The sequence below is a fragment of the Sarcophilus harrisii genome, chromosome 4 (genome assembly GCF_902635505.1).
Source record: "Sarcophilus harrisii chromosome 4, mSarHar1.11, whole genome shotgun sequence".
In the NCBI taxonomy this organism is placed as follows: Eukaryota; Metazoa; Chordata; class Mammalia; order Dasyuromorphia; family Dasyuridae; genus Sarcophilus; species Sarcophilus harrisii.
This window is the reverse complement of record NC_045429.1, coordinates 447,308,506-447,320,402: the sequence shown is the minus strand read 5'-3', so window position 1 is coordinate 447,320,402 and position 11,897 is coordinate 447,308,506. Positions and strand designations below refer to the sequence as shown.

Genomic DNA, 11,897 nt, shown 5'->3' with positions numbered 1-11,897 from the left:
ATCTCAGCTAAGCATCTTGGCCTGAAGACCAAAGTAAGATGTGGTCCCAGATACACAAGTCACTGGGTTCAGTATTTCCCATTCAATTGCAAATGGAAAATTTGATTTTTCACAGCAGAGCTGTGGGCTTAAAAAAACAAAACAAAACACTGAAGTGCGTCATTGTCACAGGCTTAGCTTGGCTAGGATAATTAATGCCTTGACTGCTGGGAGCTTCCTTAGGCACCCTTAACCATTTTTTCTCCTTTTAGTTTTTGTTTGGTTTGGTCTTTTTTCTGTCTCTTCAGCTGTCAGCTAGTCCTTTTAATCAATTTCCCAAAGATACAGAGAATCAGGGATCCCAGGGATCAAATGCCCCGACCCAGGGAACGTGACAGCTCTTTGGACTAGGGGTGAGCCCTTGGCCTGGACCCCTCAAAATCCAAAAGACCCCTCTTGTTTCCCCAGAGCATTGGAGATGATTACTGGAGTTGATAGAGAGTCTACCTCCAAACCGGGAAAATCTGGGCTCAAGTCCAACCCCCAACATATCCTGATTGTATGACCCTGAGCCAGTCACTTCCCTTCTTAGAACTCCAGACAATTTTCTAATTCTATAAGTTGCAGATCAGGTGTCAACCTATCTTGGTAGAAGGAATTTCTTCATCTAGGGGTTCCTAATGAAATCCTAGATCCAGTTCCTGTTCCTGTCTTTATCCAGACTCCCCTAAAAATTCTCCAAATCTAGGCCAATGGGGCACAATTCATTCAATCAGCAATTCATAAAACATCTACCAGAAGTACAACATCATATTATGGAAAGGAGCTCTAGACTATGGGGCCAAAAGATAGAACATGACTTTGAACCATTTAATTGACAAGAATTCATTAAGCTCCCACTATATGCTGGACTCTAGATGACACACAAAGACAAAAGTCTGATAGCTCCCGTCCTAAAAAAGATTAAATGTATGGGAGAAACAACATCTGCATATATCAGTATATGCAAAATATACATATGTATATGTATATATCTATTCATTCATCTTTCTATCTCTTTCTCTCTCTACCTATTTATCTACCTATTTATTCATTTATCCATCTCTCTCTACTTATTCATCCATCTATCCATCTATCTTTTATCTACTTACCTATCTATTCATCTGTCTGTCTGTCTCTCCGTTCATTTATCTACCTATCTATCCATCTATCTACCTATCTACTCATTTATCCATCCATCCACATATCTATCCATTTATCAATCCATCCATCCTTCTATTTATCTATTATTCATTCATCTGTCCATTCAACTACCCACTTATCTATCCATCCATTTATCCATTCATCTTTTCATTTATCTATCTTTTATCTACTTACCTATCTATTCATCTGTGTATCCATTCATCAATCCATTCACCTCTCCATCTACCTATCTATCTACTATTCATTCATCTATCCATCTATCCGTTCATTTATTTATTCATTCATCAATCTATCTATCGATCTATCATCTATCTATTCATCCATTCATTTATCTTTTATCTACTTACTTGTCTCTTCATCTGTCTATATAATTCATTCATCCTTCCATCCACCCCTCCATTTATGGACCTATCTATCTACTATTCATTCTCTATCCACCTACTCCTCTATTTACTTATTCATTCATCAATCCATCCACCTATCCATTTATCCATCTATCTATCCATTTATCTATCCATCTATCTATTCATCTACCTACCTATCTGTTCATCCATCCATCCATCTTTTATTTACTTACCTAATCATCTGCCTATCTATTCATTCATCCATCCACCCACTTCTCCATTTATCTACCTATCTACTATTGATTCATCTGTCCATTCATCTATCCACTTATCTATCCATCCATCCATTTATTCATTCATCAATCCATCCACCTATTCAACCACTTATCTATTTATCTATCTATCTAGTCATCCACTCATTTCTCTCTCTCTCTCTCTCTCTCTCTCTCTCTCTCTCTCTCTCTCTCTCTCTCTCTCTCTCTCTCTCTCTTTCTCTCTCTCTCTCCCACCCCCTTGTAATTTCAATTTCAGCACTATCACTTGGAAACGGGAGATGTCTCATCTCAGAGGTCATTCTGGAGCTCAGCGCTGAAGGAGTTACAGATTAGAAAAAAATATAGTCATGGAATTTTTAGGAGAAAGAAGGAATCTTAGTAGCTATCAGGTCCAATCCGTATTCAGAAGGAATTCTTATTAGAATCAATGAAGTATTTGTTAAGCATCTAGTATATTCCAGGAACTGTCATAAGCACTGATAATACAACTACAAAGAATGAAGCACTTCCTATTCCCAATGAGCTTTGCTTTCCCCAATAATTAGACATCGGTCAGAAGTTAGCCTGAACCTGAAAATCCCATTGTCCGTTCTAACACTAGGTAAGGGAGCAGACAGAATTGCAGCCCAGTGTTCCCTCCCTCTGAGGAGAACAGAGGCTTGACCTCCTGCTGCCATTCCTGCCAGGAACTAAAATCTCCCTTTAGGAAGGGTGAGAGGAGAAGAGGGCAGAGGTGTCTACTCTGCTTCCCATTAGTCACCCAAAGATAATTCCATGCTACATGCATTGGATTGCCCTGATTCCATGTATAATAGGTCTGGAAAGGTAGGTTGCAGGTAGACTGGGAGGAGCCTTAAATGCCAATCAGAAGGAGGGGACAAATTAGATAGAGTGCTGGCCCTGGAGTCAGGAGGCTCTGAATTCAAATCCAACCTCAGACACTAGCTGTGTGACCCTTGTCAAGTCACTTAACTCCAATTGCCCGCCCCCAAAAAGTGTCAATGAGAGTCATTTGGCTTTGATGCTGAAGGCACTAAGGAGTCACATCTGGCCTTGCCATTTACCACCTGTATGTTCCAGGGCAAATCCCAAAGCCTTTCTCTTCTCTAGGCCCCAGCTTCCTCACCTCTAGAACAAGATGGTTGGACCAGGCAACCTTTAGCGTTCTTCCAGCTCTAAATCTCTGATGTTCTCTGGTACTTTGAGCAAGGTGCAATTCTAGGTCAAAAGACAAAAAATGAAAACTCAAGTTCTAATGGGGGAAGAAGGAGAGACCAGCCCCTGCCTTCAAGGTACTTCTGTTCTACAAATCCACCTGTGGAGCATTCGGGTCAGGTTGGCTAAAGCCATCTGGAGGAGAATTGGGAAGCAGCTCCTGCCATGCAGGTTAAACCTCCATCAACACCTTCCCTCAGACCATGATGGACATAGCCAAAGATACTGAACCTGAGAGCCTGGGAAATAGCCGTGGTCTTCAGACCTCTGACCCTGCTTCTAGTCTCTTACAGCCATCAATACGGAGAACGATCATTGTGAAGAAGGGCCTTCCTCAACACCACCAACATCAACTGTTCCTCAAATACTGCTTGTGGCTTGACAGTGGCCAAGGCCCATTTGTGCCATCATCTCAGGAAGCAACTGCTATGGAAACGTGGCCTGGGAGTCACACCAATGGGTGCATTAGCCATAGTTTCTGAAGATGCAGAAAAGAAAGTCTCTCACCAAAGAGCTTGATCACATCCATGGCTCAACCTCAGAAACTATTCCCCCAATTCACATTCAAACTGGCAGGCTGGGTCTCCAGAACTGGCTGCTGCATTTTCCCACAGGGGACCTAAGGTTAGCTCTCAAAAGGTGAATCCTGTTCTCTCCTTGCAATATATCTTATGAGCCCCCACCAGTGTGTTTCCACCACCACCATCATGATTATCTGTTGATATCAATTAGTTAGCCAGACTCAACTAACTTATAAAAAAGGCATTACTAAGATCATATGATAAGAATAGATGGTACAAAACATCTTCCCCAAATCAGTGACCCACTCTCTCTCTCTCTGTGCATATATATGCATATACATAAATATATATATGTATATGTAAATATATATGTTCAGAGAAGAGAGAGAGAGAGAGAGAGAGAGAGAGAACGAACAGAGGAAAGTATTCTCAAGCTTAAAGGGGACTAATGGCAAAATGGTAACTCACAGACTCTAAGCCCATTTGCTATATTCCTCAAACCCTTTTCTTTAGATGTGATGTAGCTCTCCCCGGCTTGTGTACATCTATCTACATCGTGTATTTTAAGAAGTATCAGGAAGTCCTTTGTCCCACAAAATCTCCTCACTGCCTGGCAGAACACCTGAATAGTTCATCATTAGAGTCTTGAAGACTTTGCTGTGAGGAGGCTCTGACTATAATGCAGCCACACCTTGAGTCTTTAACAATCTGAGTCATAAGAAAGAAGGATTAATGCTGGGCTGAGCCAGACCAGGAAGAACAAGGAATAGCCCTGGAGGTGGGAAAAGAACAGGCCAAGGATGAGAGGTGCAGAAAAGGGAGGAAGGAGAAATTTCTGCTGTTCCCATTGGTGTTAGAGAGTCGACCCTGAATAGGAAAATACTTGGACTAACAATCCCACAGTGATGTCAACTGAATAATGACCTCTAAGGTTTCAATGGGGTAGTTCCTACTCAGGCCCCTTGTCTCCCCATTTTTGTTTATTAACTGTTGAGGAAACAGGTTCAAAGGCTCAAGGATCTTAAACCTTACCTAGTCTAACTCTTTTTACAGATGTGGAAACTGAGGCCAGGTGGTTAAATGACTTGCTCCAAGTCACATAGTATGTAACAGAGCCTATATTTGGACCCAGATTCTCCAGTTTCAAATCTAGTGTTTTTTCCTACTAGACCCCAGCTTCTCTATGTGTTTTACCCAAGTTCACACAACTCTTAAAAGGAAGAAAGGAAGGGCTCCAACTCTTCTGACTTCTGACTCCGAATCAAGCTCACTAGAGCACAGATGGAATTGATTTCAGGTAATTTTTTTGCTTTTTCTCTTTTTTTCTCCTTTCTTTTTGCTACATGGGAAATGGTGACTTGGAGTAGGATATATTAGGAAATGACTAAAATTTACATGATAATTTTGTTTTACGTTTGAAAGGAATAGCAAGTTGTGCACAGTAGATTTCTGGCTTAATGTACGATGAATATATATATGAGTGTATTTCATATAGATTCATAGATGTTATGGAAATGATTGTTCTATTCCATAAATGAAAAATAAAATAATATTTAAAAAATCAAAACTACAATCAGCTAAAATAGAGCAGCTCCACGTCCAGTCCTTGGAGCTAGGAAAATGTGTGTTTGAATCCTGCCTTAAGCATTTACTAGCTGTATGATGTTGGACAAATTAATCACTGAATCTCTCTCTGCCTCAGTTTTCTCATCTGAAGGCATTGTCTTCAGATGATGGCTGGTCTAGTGCTTTATAGGCTGCATCACAGAGCTGCTTGTAGATATACCTGCACGTATAAACCAGGCTATAAAACTGTACAATATGAAGGTGAAATAATTCAGGGGTCCTCAAACTTTTTAACTAGGGGGCCAGTTCACCGTCCCTCAGACGTTGGAAGGCGGGACTAGAGTAAAAACAAAAACTTTGTTTTGTGGGCCTTTAAATAAAGAAACTTCATAGCCCTGGGGGAGGGGGATAAATGGGGGAGGGGCCGCTGCATCTGGCCCGCGGGCCGTAGTTTGAGGACCCCTGTAATCGGGTTTGCTGATTGGCTTCTAAATAACCCTACATGTTGGTGTATCCGCTTGGTCCGTAGCCTGCCCTTTGATTTGTCTTGGGAGGGTCAAGATTATTAGTGTAAGGAAACAAATGTGTGTGTCCTGGTTTGAACTAGATCAAGTCAAAAGGGAAAGTTGTCTTGGAGGACAGAAAAGTGGGGTGCTAAGGAGTGTTCTCGCTCCTGAGAAATGCAGAGCCCTTCCATGTCTTAGTCACGAGGTCGGAAAGGTCTGCAGAGGCATCTAATGGCCATTTCTTTTACAGATGGGGAAACTGAGGCCCAAAGAGAAGCAACCTGTCGAAGGTCGTAGGTTCTGAGTTACGGGGATTCATGAACATGGGCATCATTATCTGGAACTCCCAGTGTGTGAACGACTCCCCCAATACAAGCAGCCGCTGGCCCACTCTCGGTGGAGAAGCCCGAGGGAACTGTATAAGACTGAGACCAAGGGACGGCCCGCACGACCAGGACCTGTCAGATGTGAGGCAGGATCTGAACCCAGGTCCTTCTGACCCCAAATCACTGTGTACTCCATCTCACGGCACGCCCGCATTTATTAAGTGCCTGCTGTATGCCAGGCCCGGCGCTAAGCGCTGGGGATACGAGGAAGCCCAAACCCCGCCACCCTGCCCTCGGGGAGCTTCTGTTCCCCCGGGGAGGAGCGGGGGGAAAGGAGCGCGCGCAGCGGCCATTCCCGCCCTCCCGGGTGCTTTTCTGGCGCCTCCGCGGCCTGAGAACCAAGGGAACGCTTCCTGCAAACAGCTGGACTGCCCCTCCCTCCCTCCGCTGGGCTCCTTCCCCTTTTGTCTCCGGCGGGAGCCGCCGCCGCAGCCGCAGCTGGCCCGGGAGCGGCCGCCAGCGGGCAGGGCCGGGCCCACAGCCTCCGGGCGCCCGCCCGCACGCCCGCAGCGCAGCCCGAGGCCCGGGGCCGGGAGGAGGGGCCGCGGCGGGGCCGGGGCGGGGCGGGGGGGCGGGACCCTCTGCTGCCCGCCCCGCAGCCAGCCTCTGCCCGCCAGCCTCCGGCTGCCTCCCCCCAGCCATCTCCCGGGCAGCGGGGCCGGGGCCGCTGCGGCAGCATCCTCCTGCTCCTCGTCCTCCCCCTCCCCCTTCCCTCCTCCTCCTCCCGCTCCTCCTCCCCCTCCTCCTCCTCCCCCTCCTCCTCCCCCCCAGAGCCCGGGAGGGAGGGGCGGGGAGGCGGGGAGGCCAGCGTTTGGCGAGGCCGGCCGGCCAGGCGGGCGGGCGGCGAGGAGGGAGGACAGCGCCCAGCCCCGGCCCGGCCCGGCCGCTTTGCCCTCTGGATGCGGAGGCCCAGCGCCGGCAGGAGAAGGTAGGCAGACGGCGGGGCCGGGCCGGGGCTGCCCGCGGCGCGGAAACCCCGGCCCTGCTGGCAACAAAGGAGGGGGCGGGGAGGCCCGGCCCGGGGAGGCCCGGTGGGCTCCGAGGGGCTCGGCCGGGCCCGGCGTTTGGGGAGCGGGGGGGGCATTGTCCTTGAGCCGGCTCCGGGGGCGCGTCAGGGGGCCGGGGGCGCCCGCGGGGAGAAGGGCCCCAGCGCCGCGTGTGGGTGTGTGCGGCGGGGGCGGGGTGCCAGATGCCCCCTCTGCCGTGCCAGGGGCCGGGGGCCTGCCCGCGCCGAGGGCGGCTCTTTGTTAATGGGTCTGTGGGCTTCGCGGCCGCGCGCCCCTTCCCCCATGCCGTCTCCCGGGGCAGCAGGAGGGCCGCCGGCGGGGAGAGCCCGGACCCCGGCGTCCTTTCTGGGGCCGGGGGAGAGCCCGGCATCCTTTCTGGGGACGGGGGAGAGTCCGGCATCCTTTCTGGGGGACGGGGGAGAGCCCGGACCCCGGCATCCCGGCATCCTTTCTGGGGGACGGGGGAGGGAGAGCCCCGGACCCCGGCACCCCGGCTTCCTTTCTGGGGACGGGGGAGAGCCCGGACCCCGGCATCCTTTCTGGGGCCGGGGGCGGCAGCCGAGGCTCCGGGTGTGAAGGGAGACTCTGGCCCTTGTTGGACGCGGCCCCCACCCGGCGATGGGCCCCCTTCCCGCCCCCTCCCTCCCGATGCCTGCAGCCCCGCCGGGGTGGATGGTCCCCGTGGGCTCCGGGACACCATGAGACAGCAGATTTACGGCCCTTGCGGGGGGTGGGGGCCTGGATCCTGGGAAGAGGCGGCGGCAGCGGCGCGCTGGTGGGGCAGGAGCCCGCGGGGCCTCGGGCCCTGAGCTGCTCCCCGGCCGGGCCGGTGCCGGGAGTCCCGAGCACACGTGTGGGAGGATTCATCACCCAGCCCTGCCCAGGGTGCTCTGGGGTTCCCACAGACGATGGGCGGCGGGTGAGGAAAAGTGCGGTGTGAGCCTGATTCTGGAGCATCCATGCCTAGCTGTGCCTCAGTTTCCCCCACTCGCCACCAAGCGGAGGGGACGCGTCGTGGTGGAAAGGGCGGGGGAACCAGAAATCCTTTTTTTTCTTTTCGTCTTTGGGCTCTTTATGGAGGATCTCTGTAGAGATCAGCCCTGGAGACAGAAGGGCTTCATCCAGACTCCTGTGAGGATTCTGTCCTGTAAGACTCCTGTGAAGGACTAGGGGACGGTACCCCGGCCGGGCCGGCCCGGGGAGAAATCTTAGCTGCCCGGGAAGGAAAGAGTGAAGATGGAGGGAAATCCTTCCTGGCCACCAAAGTGGGGCACTCCTCTGGCCCCTAGAACCGCTCTCGGATCCTATTCTCCCACCGTTTTCCTTCTGCCAAAACTGAGGAAAGAAAGAAGGGCATGGAATAATTAAGAAGCGCTGTGGTATAGCGGGAGTCAAGGGACTGAGTTCGAGATCTGCCTTTGATGGTGGTTACCGGTGTGAATTTGGGCAAGTCACCGTCTCAGCTGCCTCATCTGTAACATGGAGAGATGGGACTAGACCGTGTTGAAGGTTCCTTCCAAGCCTGGCTAGAGCTGGAGAAGCATTGAGGCGGGAGTGGCCAGGATTCGAGCCCCATCTCCTGACTCCAAATTCAGCATGTCATTGTGGCTTCTCATTGTGTGTCCATCCTGACGTAGTGATGGGACCGTGAGCAACTCATCTGCGTGCTGCTCAGTGGTGATTCTGGGTAAGTCAGTTACTGTCTCTGGACCCATCCGTACGAGCCAGGAGCTTGCCATTTCACCTCGCTGGACCTCAGTTTCCTTCTCTGTAAAAAAAAAAAAAAAAAAAAGGTTGGTTAAATGGCCTCCGTGATGTCTTCCCATTCGTGATCAGTGTTCCCATGAGCCTTTTCTCTCTCCTCCGGAGGGCGGGCTGGCCGGAGCCGGGATGAGGGAAGGAAGCTCTCTGGGTGCTGAGGAGAGGAAGTGAAGGGTGCTCTGGGATAAAGCAAAGCTGCAGTTCTACTCTTTCTAGACTTTGGAATTTTGGCTGGGCGAGCCTTTGGCCTCCTGCCCGGAGCTTCTTGGGTAACATTCGCCCATTGTGCATCTGCCCCCGGGAATGGGAATTTGCTGCTTTGTTCGTTCAACAAGCCTCTATTGAGGGTGTGCGCCCAGCTCTGCTGGAGGGGCCGCAGGCTCTCCGAGAGGTCAGTGCTCCCTGCACACGGCCACCGGGGGAAGTTTTCCTAAAATGCCACTTTGGACTTGCCACTCTTGTTCGGCGGCTCCCCATACCCTCTAGGGTCGAGTTTAAAGTCCTCATCCTGGCATTCAAGGTCCTCTACAATCTGACTCTGTTATACCTTTCCAGCCTGATCTAATGCCCTCATGAACTGGCTTTTCTTCACGAGGGCGTGTGGCCCCATGGGTAGAACCCTGCAGTCAGAGGACCAGGGATTGGGTCCAGGCTCTTCCTCTCACTACCTGCCCGACAGTAAAGGCACTGAAAGATCTAGAATAGGCCGGCTCTAAGGTCCTCCCAGCTGGAGCCTTAGGGCTTGTGATTCTCACTGTGGCCAAATAGTCCATTCTCATTACCATCTCAGTCTTTGGTCCAGTGCCCTCCACCTGCACTCATGTGCCCACACTATCTCTTCCTTCTCTCTCTGTTTCTGTCTCTGTTTATCTCTATCTCTTTCTCTGTTTCTCACTTCCTTCTCTCCCTTTCTTTTTCTCTTGCTTCTTTTTTTGTCTGTTTCTGTCTCCCTCTCTGTGTCTCTGTCTCTCTTCCTCTCTGTCTCCTTCTCCGCGTCTGTCTTTCTCCTTTTCTATGTGTCTGTCTCTTTGTGTGTCTCTCTCTCTTTCTCTCTGTCTCCCTCTCTGTGTCTCTGTCTCTTTCTCTTTATGTCTCTGTCTCTCTGTGTGTCTGTGTCTGTCCATGTCTCTTTCCATCTCTCTCTTTCTCTCTCTTTCTCTCTGAATCTCTCTCTGTGTCTCTGTTTCCCTCTCTGCATCTGTCTCTCTCTCTCTCTATGTCTCTGTCTGTGTCTGTGTCTCTTTCCATCTCTCTCTCTCTCTCTGAATCTGTCTCTTTCTCCGTGTCTCTGTCTCTGTCCTGTCTCTGTTTTTCTCTCTGACCTACCCATTCTTTACAGCCATACTAACTCTCACCTCCTCCATGCTGTCATCCCTGACCACCCAGGCCAATAACATCCCTCCCATCTCTGAATTCCTGTGAAACTTCCTGTCTGTATAGAGAAAAAAAGAACTGGAGAAAATGGCCCTGAGCTCAGCTCTGCTTTTTACCTCCATGTGACTTTGGACAAAACAGCTTCTTCTGGGACTCAGTTTCCTCATCTGTAAAGTGAAAGATTTCTGAGTCTCCTTCCAACTTTAAAATCTATAATCTGCTGTTGGGATAAAGCATTTTTCTTGGATTTTTATCAAATTCTCTTTTACAGCCTTTTAAAATTATGTCACATGTGGTTTCTTGGTGATGCTACCTCTGTGGTCAAGACTGATCCCCTAAAGGGATTATTGATTTAAAAAATAAAATAAAATACAATAAAAATTTAGCCTGGTTGTAAGTAGATTAGACATTCCCTGAGAATAGGGATAAAAGCAGAGTAAATCAAGTCATAAGATCATAGATTCTGAGTTGGAAAGCTGTTGAGTCGATCTCTGTCATCTTACAGACAGGGAAACTGAGGCCCAAAGAGGACAAGTGACCCAGGATCATAGGATCCTCCGTGTAGAACTGGGAGGGGCCTCAGAGGCCATTTGGTCCAACTCTGTCATAATACCTCTGTGGAAACTGAGGCCCAAGAGGGGACAAGTGACACAGGGGCATCAGAGCGGGGCCTCGGAGGCCCTCTGGTCTAGGTCTGTTATATTACGGATGGAGAAAGGCAGTTAAGTGACTTATCTAAGGTTACATGAGTGGTACCAACAGTGAGATTTGAACTCAGTTCTCTATCTTTGGAGATTGTGTTCCTTCCACATTACCCGTCTTAAGGTCCTGAGGTGGGTCAGTCATGCATTGCAAGTGAAGGATGCTGGCAAACAGATATGCAATCCATCTTCTCCCTTGGTTCCCTGTGCCATGTCAAGAGAGAAGGGCCCAGCCCAATGGGCAGACTCCCACAAAGGAATTATGGGAGACGTAGAGTCAGAGAGTAGGAGCTCCCATATCAGTGAGATCACAGACCCACCCAAATAGGCGGGACTTGGATCCCGGGCTTCTCCTATGTTTTGCTTTGGAGGGCTCTGATCTTGTCCCCATTTAGGTTCTCAATAAAAATGATAAAAGGGAACATTTAAGTAAAGCTTCGAGGTTCACAAAGCACTGTACAAAGATTATTTCATTTGACCTTTACAACAACCCTAGAAAATAGGTGCTGTTATCCTTATGTGACATATGAGGAAACTGAGGCAGTCGGAGTGTAAGTGACCTGCCCAGGGTCACACAGCTAGGAGTAATCAGATCCTGGATATAGATCTAGACCATCCAGACCAGCCCTTGTAGCAGAGAAGAATGACCCTCACGGAGCAGAACAATTTGTGGCAGGTCTCACAGAGAGTGAGCATCAGGGCTGGGATTTGAACTCAGGCCCTCTTGATTTCAGAGGCTGGGTTCTGTCCAGCGCCTCTGCTCCAGACTACTGCCTCCTTGGGAATTCTTCCTTTCCCTGACCTTTCCCATGGGCCAGAGGAGAAAGGGATGCTGGGAAAATGAGTATGAAAGCTGCTCAAAGAAGGCCCTCTGCGCCCTTCACTCCCCCTTCCCTTCCCCTTGGTCCTTTCTCCATCTTTCTCCTCATTGAAGTCATGTTTTCAGAGGAAATGCTTTAAAAATGTTAATGAAATGTTTCCCTTTTAGGCAGAAAGTTTTTTTTTTTTTTTTTATGCCTGTCCCAGGTTGTTTTTATTAACAAGGCATAAATTTGGGGC

The 11,897-nt window shown here is 49.4% G+C and overlaps 1 protein-coding gene across 2 annotated transcripts in view; it reads left to right on the top strand.

Moving 5' to 3' along the window:
- Positions 1 to 6,419: 6,419 nt before the first annotated feature.
- CLIP2 (CAP-Gly domain containing linker protein 2) overlaps positions 6,420 to 11,897 on the top strand; it is a 111,392-nt gene continuing 105,914 nt past the window's right edge. Inside the window, exon 1 of one of the 2 annotated variants that reach the window (XM_031967934.1) lies at positions 6,420 to 6,923. The gene's annotated coding sequence lies outside the window, so the exon portion shown is untranslated. The remainder of the gene's footprint in view (positions 6,924 to 11,897) is intronic. The other variant, XM_031967933.1, reaches the window with a different exon arrangement.